The 8665-nt window shown below is 34.2% G+C and overlaps 1 non-coding gene across 1 annotated transcript; it reads left to right on the top strand.

The window, feature by feature from the left end:
- The first annotated feature begins 389 nt into the window (after positions 1 to 389).
- Positions 390 to 461, top strand: TRNAC-GCA (transfer RNA cysteine (anticodon GCA)). Its single transcript has one exon. It is a non-coding gene; the product is annotated as a tRNA-Cys (tRNA).
- The last annotated feature ends 8204 nt before the right edge of the window (positions 462 to 8665 follow it).

The raw sequence follows: 8665 nt of genomic DNA on the forward strand, positions 1-8665 counted from the left end.
TTCAAGCCTCTCTAGCCTGCCTCCACCCTCAACTGTGGAAATCTTCCTTTAAATGCACCAGGACAGGAGAGAATCTGATTACTACTGGAGGGGGGATCCCTGACCCAGGACTCTCCCCCATAGCATGACCAGAGGAAAATATTTGCAGCTCTCTTCACAGACAGCGGCAGCAGTCACATGATATGTTTGATAAGCAAAGAGCAATGTCAGTCTAGCGAGTCAGACACGAAGGGTAAAGACATACTCGGGATGCTTAACGCACGTGGCCATTCACTCATCAGGGAATTCTAATTGCTTTAATAAAAGAGCTGTCTCATTCTGCTCCTGGTGATGCAAGTACAGTGACCAGAAGAAAATGTATCTGTAAGAAGAGGCCATTGTCAGCACGAGGGGGTATAGCTCAGTGGTAGAGCATTTGACTGCAGATCAAGAGGTCCCTGGTTCAAATCCAGGTGCCCCCTGTCACATGACTTTTACCATCAGAGCCACTTGCAACTCAAATGGGTAGAGTCATGTTTACTCCCTCTTTCCCCAATCTTTTTCCCCCTCCCTGGAGCTTCAATCTTTAGATAAAATTGAGACATGACAATGGGAGGACTTGCTAAATGCTTATTAGAGAATTAGGGCTTTTGTTTACCAGAATAAAAGGTCTTTGGTCCAAATTGTTTTTAAGCAGATTTACCTTTTTATTGGGTCCTTTCCCATCTTTCCTTTATTTACCCCCAATCCCTGACTTCTGTGTTACTGATGGAAGGAAAAACTCTCAAGTGTTCTAGATAAATCTCACTTTTTTTTTTGTCAGTAGAAGCAGCAAGGTGTATTAAGTCCTAGAGGGAGAAGCAACAATCCTTAGACATTTGCTAGTTTTGCCACCAATTTCTAAATCGGTTTTCTCATCCTTATGATGGGGGTGCTGCCTACCTCAAATGTTACTATTAGGATCACATAGCTTTAGCAGAAAGAAACCTTCAGGGCAGGTCACCTAAGCCTAAATATCTCATATTACTAAAGAGCAATCTGAAGCCCAGAAGAGACTTGCCCCCCCATCTCACAGAATGTGAGGCCTGGTTTTCTTTTCTTTCTTTCTTTCTTTGTTTCTTTCTTTGTTTCTTTCTTTGTTTCTTTCTTTCTTTCTTTCTTTCTTGGTTTTGTTTTCTTTCTTTTTCTTCCTTCCTTCCTTCCTTCCTTCCTTCCTTCCTTCCTTCCTTTCTTTCTTTCTTTCTTTCTTTCTTTCTTTCTTTCTTTCTTTCTTTCTTTCTTGTTTTTGTAAAGCAATGGAGTTAAGTGATTTACCCAAGGTCACACAGCTAGGTAATTACTGAGGCGGGATTTGATTTAAGATGCCGGTGTTCTATCCACTGGATCACCTAGCTGCCCTGATTCCAGGTTTTCTGATCCCAAAGTAAGAACTTTTCCTTCTGTGCCACTGCAAATGAACTAATATTTAGAGATTGCAAAAATCTGTTTGGATGTTAGTTGTCATTACCTAATAATAACTTTCATTTACATCGATCTTTTAAGATTTGCAGGGGCAGTTAGATGACACAGTTGGGGCAGCTAGGTGGCACAGCGGATAGAGCATGGGTCCTGAAGTCAAGAGAAGCTCAGTTCAAATGTGGCCTCAGACAATCAATAATTACCCAGCTGTCTGACCTTGGGCAAGTCACTTAACCTCATTGCCTTGTTAAAAAAAATAATAATAAAAGATTTGCAGACCATCCTTTGGCTAATTTCTCACTACTCAACAGCCCTTCAGTCAGTCAACAGACATTGTATTAAGCATCTGCTATATACCAGGCTCTATATTAATCATTGCTGACACAAAGAAAGGCACAAGACAGCCCCTTACTCTCAAGAGAGGAGGGCAAAGAGAATTCCAGTGCCACTGAAAAGGCCCAGAGCTGGGAGATGGAACACTGAGTACATGGAGGAAGGAAAGTATAAGAAGACTGCTTTGGCAAGTTCAGTTGTTATTCTCATTTGAACAGAAAAGAAAACCAAAATTGGGAGAAATTAAATGACTTACTCAGAGTCACTTAAATATCTTTGATGGATTTCAAACTCAGGTCTTTTTGACTCCAAGTCCAAAACTCTATGCATCATACCACCTATAATTGTTTCCACATTCCAACTTTCTATTACATTAGTATTCATATGATAATATTTTAAAAATTAATCATGCTATTTTGCATGCTTTTTCTGTTCTATATGCTGTAATTACGTCCCACAATTATTCTTCTCATCAAATCTCCCCAATACCTGGGGGGGAGTAGGGGAGGGTTATGTATAATAGATACATATACACAAACAATTGGTGGAATTGAGTTGAAAAAAGTCCCAGAAAATAGAATCTTGGCAGACTGATGGTGTAAGAGAACTGGACTGGAAGAGAAGGGAAAATGTATAGTTACTGTGAGGATAGGAACAATTCTGCTTGAAGAAAAGATGCTGTGTAACCTATGAAAACTACAGAAGTCAACAACAAACGAGATTTTAAAGGAGTTTAACACAGAATCAGAGTCAAGAAACAGAAGTTCTTCCAAAAGAAAAGATGCCTTTTGGAACTGTCATTGGGTCCCATGATATGACTAAGAGGCAGAGTATTTGGCTAAAATCAAGAGTGCTTCATAGAGAATGTCCCAAATTGCTAGATTTACATTTTAGCCTGAATAATAGATTGCTTACTCAGAATGCATTATTGGGAGTTCATTCTGGCTCTAAAGGACTCTTGTCCATTTCTATTATCTTTTTTTTTAAACATTGAAAACAAAGTCTGTTTCTAAAGTAACAGTTTTGCTCAAGTTTGCTCAAGTTGAAAAGTCATAGTTTAGTAAAAGAGAAAAATTATTCTAAAAACTTAATAAAGCTCTAACACTTTTTTAAAAAAAGTTAAGCCCAACCTCTGGAAGATGAAGGATCATCTGACTTGTAGATTGAAACTTCTGGATGCCCTACTCTTCTGGAACATGAGCTTTTGATTCAACTTTAGATGAGGTAATTTTGGGAAGAGCAACACAACATTCAGTTGTCTCTTTCATTATTGAAGACATTGGTGTGATATTAGCTGTAAAAAAACGACAGAATTGTAGAATTCACAGCACCCAAATTCTTAGAGGAGAAGCTGAAAGAACTACAGGAAGACATAGACAGCAAAACTCTACTAGTGGGAGACTTCAACCTCCTGCTATCAGATCTAGATAAATTGAATCATAAAACAAACAAGAAAGAAATTAGGGAGGTAAATAGATTGTTAGAAAAATTAGATATGGTAGACTTATGGAGGAAACTGAATGGGGATAGAAAGGAATATACCTTTTTCTCTGCAGTACATGGAACTTATACAAAAATTGACCATGTACTAGGACATAAAAACCTAATGATCAACTGCAGAAAGGCAGAAATAGTGAATACATTTTTCTCAGATCATAATGCAATAAAAGTCATATGCAATACTGGGCCAAGGAGATATAGACCCAGAACAAACTGGAAACTGAATAACCTCATTTTAACAAATGAGTGGACCAAAAATCAAATTATAGAATTAACCATTTTATCCTAGATAATGATAATAATGAAACAAGATACCAAAACCTATGGGATTCATTCAAAGCAACTCTCAGGGGATATATTATAGCTCTAAATGCTTATATGAATAAATTGGAGAAAGAAGAAATCAATGAACTAAACATGCAACTAAAAAAACAGAGAAAGAACAAATCAAAAATCCCCAATTAAATACCAAATTAGAAATTCTAAAAATTAAAGGTGAAATTAATAAAATTGAAAGCAAAAAACTATTGAATTAATAAATAAAACCAAAAGTTGGTATTATGAAAAAACCAATAAAATTGATAAACCTCTGGTCAATTTGATTAAAAAAAAGAAAGAAGAAAACCAAATTGCTAGTATTATAAATGAAAAAGGTGAACTCACCACCAATGAGGAGGAAATTAAAGTAATAATTTGAAATTATTTTGCCCAACTCTATGCCAATAAATTTGATAATCTAAGTGAAATGGATGAATATTTACAAAAATATAAGTTGACCAGGTTAAATGAAAAAGAGATTAAATACCTAAACAACCCTATCTCAGAAAAAGAAATTCAACAAGCCATTACTGAACCCCCCCAAAAAAAATCTCCAGGGCCTGATGGATTCACAAGTGAATTCTACCAAACATTTAAGGAACAATTGGTTCCAATCCTATATAAACTCTTTGGAAAAATAGGGAAAGATGGAACTCTGCCTAACTCTTTCTATGAAACCAATATGGTACTGTTACCTAAACCAGGAAGAGTTAAAACAGAGAAAGAAAATTATAGACCTATTTCCCTGATGAATATAGATGCAAAAATCCTAAATAAAATCTTAGCAAAACGATTACAACAAGTCTTCACTAGGATAATACATTATGATCAAGTAGGATTTGTTCCAGGAATGCAGGGTTGGTTCAATATTAGGAAAACTGTTAGTATACTCAATTATATCAACAACAAACCTATCAGAAATCATATGATCATATCAATAGATGCTGAAAAAGCTTTTGACAAAATACAGCATCCATTCCTATTAAAAACACTAGAGAGGGTAGGAATAAATGGACTGTTCCTTAAAATAATTAGCAGTATCTATCTGAAACCATCAACAAGCATTATACTCAATGGGGAGAGGCTAGAGGCATTCCCAGTAAGATCAGGGGTGAAACAAGAGTGCCCATTATCATCACTACTATTCAATATTGTATTAGAAATGTTAGCATCAGCAATTAGAGCAGAATTGTAGAATTCCATGGAAGAAAATTCAGAGTCTTAGTAAAAAAATTATAGAATCCAAAAGAGACTTTAGAGGCTCTCTGGTACCACCTACATTTGAACAAGAATCCTCTTTATAATTTCCCCATCAAATAGTCATCTTAATGGATTCTTAGGAAGTCATTTCCTTTTTTTTTTAATTTATGTCTTACTTTTCCAAATACATGTTATGAAAGTTTTTTAACATTCATCCATAAATCCACAAACCTATGTATATTTCTAAGTTACAAAATTTCCTTCCACCCTCCCTTCTCAAGCCCCTCCCCTCAGTGCAAACAGTCAAGTTCATATTGTATTTGCACATTTGGGTTGAGCATATTTACAGTTTAGCCATTTTTGGTATGAGGAATTAGGATTAAGGGAAATAAATACATGAAATTTTTTTTTGAGTGAATGTAGTGTTCCTCAGATTCTGAAGGATTTTTTTTTTTGTGTGTTTTGTTTTGTTTTCTTCCTCTGGATGTGGATAGCATTGTCCATAACCAGTCTAATATGTTTATCCTAGCTCTCTGAACTGCTGGGAGGAACTGTATCCATCAGGGTTGATCATCTCACAATGTTGTTAATGTGTACATTGTTCTCTTGGTTCTGCTCCAGTCACTCAACATCAAATCCTGTAATTCCTTCCATGCTTCTCTAGGTATTGGGGATGGGGGGGATTTGATAAGAAGAATAATTGTGGGACATAATTACAGCAAATAGAACAGAAAAAGCATGCAAAATAGCATATGATTATAGGTGACTATTTGTGGTTTCTTATGGAACAATAGTATTCCACAATATTCATGTACCATAACTTGTTTAGCCATTCCTCAATTGATGGATATTCCCTCAATTTCCAGTTCTTTGCCACTACAAAAAGAGCTGTATGAATATTTTGGAACATGTGAGACTTCCCCATTTTTTATGATTTCTTCTGGGCCTAGGATTGGAGTTGCTGGCTCAAAGGGTATGAAGAATTTTATTGCTCCCAGAATGGAATGCATTAATGTCCCAATCCTCCCACAATCTCTCCAACATTGATCAGTTTCACTTTTTGTCCTCTTAGCCAATCAGATAAGTATGAGATGATACCGCAGAATTGTTTTAATTTGCATTTCTCAAATCAATAATGATTTGGAGTATTTTTTCATATGATTATATATTATATATTAATTTCTTCATTTGAAAACTTCATATATTTTTACCATTTATCAATTGGGGAATGACTTGCAACCTTATATATTTGATGAAGTACTCTATATATTTTAGAAATGAGACCTTTATCAGAACTCCTAGTTGTAATGACTGTTTCCCAGCTTTCTGCTTTCCTTCTAATTTTGTCAGCTTTGATCTAATTAGTGCAAAACCTTTTTAATATAGTCAAAATAATTTATTTTGAAGTTTGTAATGTATTCTATTTCTTGTTTGGTCATAAATTTGTCCCCTTTCCATAGATCAGATAGATAATTTCTTGGTCTATTAATTTATCTATGGTATGGCCCTTTATGCTTAAATCCTGTACCCATTTTGACCTTATTTTGGTATAGGGTGTGAGATGTGAGTCTATGCCTAGTTTTTGTCATACTATTTTCCAGTTTTCCCAACAATTTTTGTCAAATAGTGAGTTCTTAATCCCAGAAGCCAACGTCTTTGGGTTTGTCAAACAGTAGATTACTGTAGTCATATACTGCTGATTCTTTTGAACCTATCCTAATACATTAATCCATTACTCTGCTTCTTAACCAGTACCAGGCAATTTTGATGACTGTTGCTTTATAATACAGTTTTACATCTGGTAGAGCTAGGCCACCTTCCGTTACATTTTTTTTTGTCAGTTCCCTTGCCATTCTTGACCTTTTGCTGCTCCAGATGAATTTTGTTACTATTTTTCTAGCTTGGTGAAGCAATTATTTGGTAGTTTGAGTGGTATGGCACTGAATAAGTAATTTAATTTGGGTAGAATTGTCATTTTTATTATATTAGCTTGACCTAACAATGAGCAATTGACATTTTTCCAATTATTTAGATATGTCTTTATTTGGGCAAGAAGTGCTTTTTTTGTATTCATACAGTTTCTGGGTTTGTCTTGGGAAGTAGATTCCCAAATATTTAATGTTGCCTACAGTTATATTAAAGAGAATTTCTCTATCTCTTGTTCTTGGGCTTTGTTGTTCATATATAGAAATGCTGATGATTTATATGAGTTTATTTTATCCTTAATTTGTTAATTGTTTCAAGGAGTTTTTTAGATGATTCACTTAGATTTTCCAAGTACAGCATCATATCATCTGCAAAAAAGTGAAAGTTTTGTTTCATCATTGCCAGTTTTGATTCCCTAAATTTCCTTTTCTTCTCTTATTGCTAGAGCTAACATTTCTAAAACTATTTGAATAGTAATAGTGATAATGTGTATCCTTGTTTCATCCCTAATCTTATTGGAAATGCTCCAAGTTTATTCCTATTGCATATAATATTTGTTGATGGTTTTAGATAGATACTACTTATTTTAAGAAAAACTCCATTTATTCCTAGTAATAGGAATGGATGATGTATTTTTTCAAAGTCTTTGTCAGCATCTATTGAGATAATCATGTGATTTCTGTTGGTTTTGCTATTGATATGTTCAATTATATTGAGTGTTTTCCTAATATTGAACCATTCATGACTACCTGGTATAAATCCTACCTTGATCATGGTGTATTATCCTAGTCATAACTTACTGTATCTTATTGCTAACATTTTATTTAAGATTTTTGCATAATGTTCATTAGGGAGATTGAGCTATAATTTTCCTGTCTGTTTTGGTTCTTCCTGGTTTAGGCATTGGCACCATGTTGGAGTCATAAAAGAAATTTGGTAGAACTCCTTCTTCTCCTATTTTTTAAAATAGTTTGTGTAAAATAGGAATTAATTGTTCCTTAAATGTTTGGTAGAATTCACTTGTAAATCCATTTGAACCTGGAGACTTTTTCTTAGGGAGTTTATTGATGGTTTCTTCCTTTTTCTGAAATGGGGTTATTTAAGTATGTGATTTCCTCTTCTGTTAATCTGAGCAGTTTGTAGTTTTGTAAATATTCATCCATTTCATTCAGACTATCAAATTTATGAGCATACAGTTGGGCAAAGTAGCTCCAAATTATCCCTTTAATTTCCTCCTTATTGGTGGTTATGTCACCCTTTTCATTTTTGATACTGGTAATTTGGTTGTCTTTTTTTATCAGATTAACCAAAAGTTTATCTATTTTATTGGTTTTTTCATAAAACCAATTCTTAGTTTTATTTATTAGATCAATGAGTTTCTTGCTTTCAATTTTATAACTCTCTCTCCCTTGATTTTCAGAATATTTAATTTGGTATTTAATTGGGATCTTTAATTTGTTTTTTTTTCTAACTTTTTAGTTGCATGCCCATTTCATTGATGTCCTTTTCTTCTGTTTTATTCATATAAGCATTTAGAGTTAAAAAGTTTCCCCTCAAAACTGCCTTGGTTGCATCCCATAAATTTTTGTATGATGTCTCATCATTTTCATTTTCTTGGATATAATTATTATTTCTATGATTTGTTTGATCCACTCATTATTTAAAATTATTTAGTCCCATTTAGTTTTAGTTTCTCTTTCCATGACCCCTTTCTTACATGTAATTTTTATTGCATCATGGTCTGAGAAGTATGCATTTATTATTTCTGCTTTTCTGCATTTAATTGAGAGGTTTTTATGCTCTCTAGTACATGGCCAATTTTGGTAAAAGTGCTATGTATTACAGAGAAAAAGGTATATTCTTTTCTATCCCCATTATGTTTTCCACAGAGGTCTAGCATATCTAAGTTTTCTAAGATTTCATTCACCTTCTAAACTTTCTTCTTGTTTAT

This window comes from Macrotis lagotis, chromosome 7, assembly GCF_037893015.1.
Source record: "Macrotis lagotis isolate mMagLag1 chromosome 7, bilby.v1.9.chrom.fasta, whole genome shotgun sequence".
Taxonomy (NCBI): Eukaryota; Metazoa; Chordata; class Mammalia; order Peramelemorphia; family Peramelidae; genus Macrotis; species Macrotis lagotis.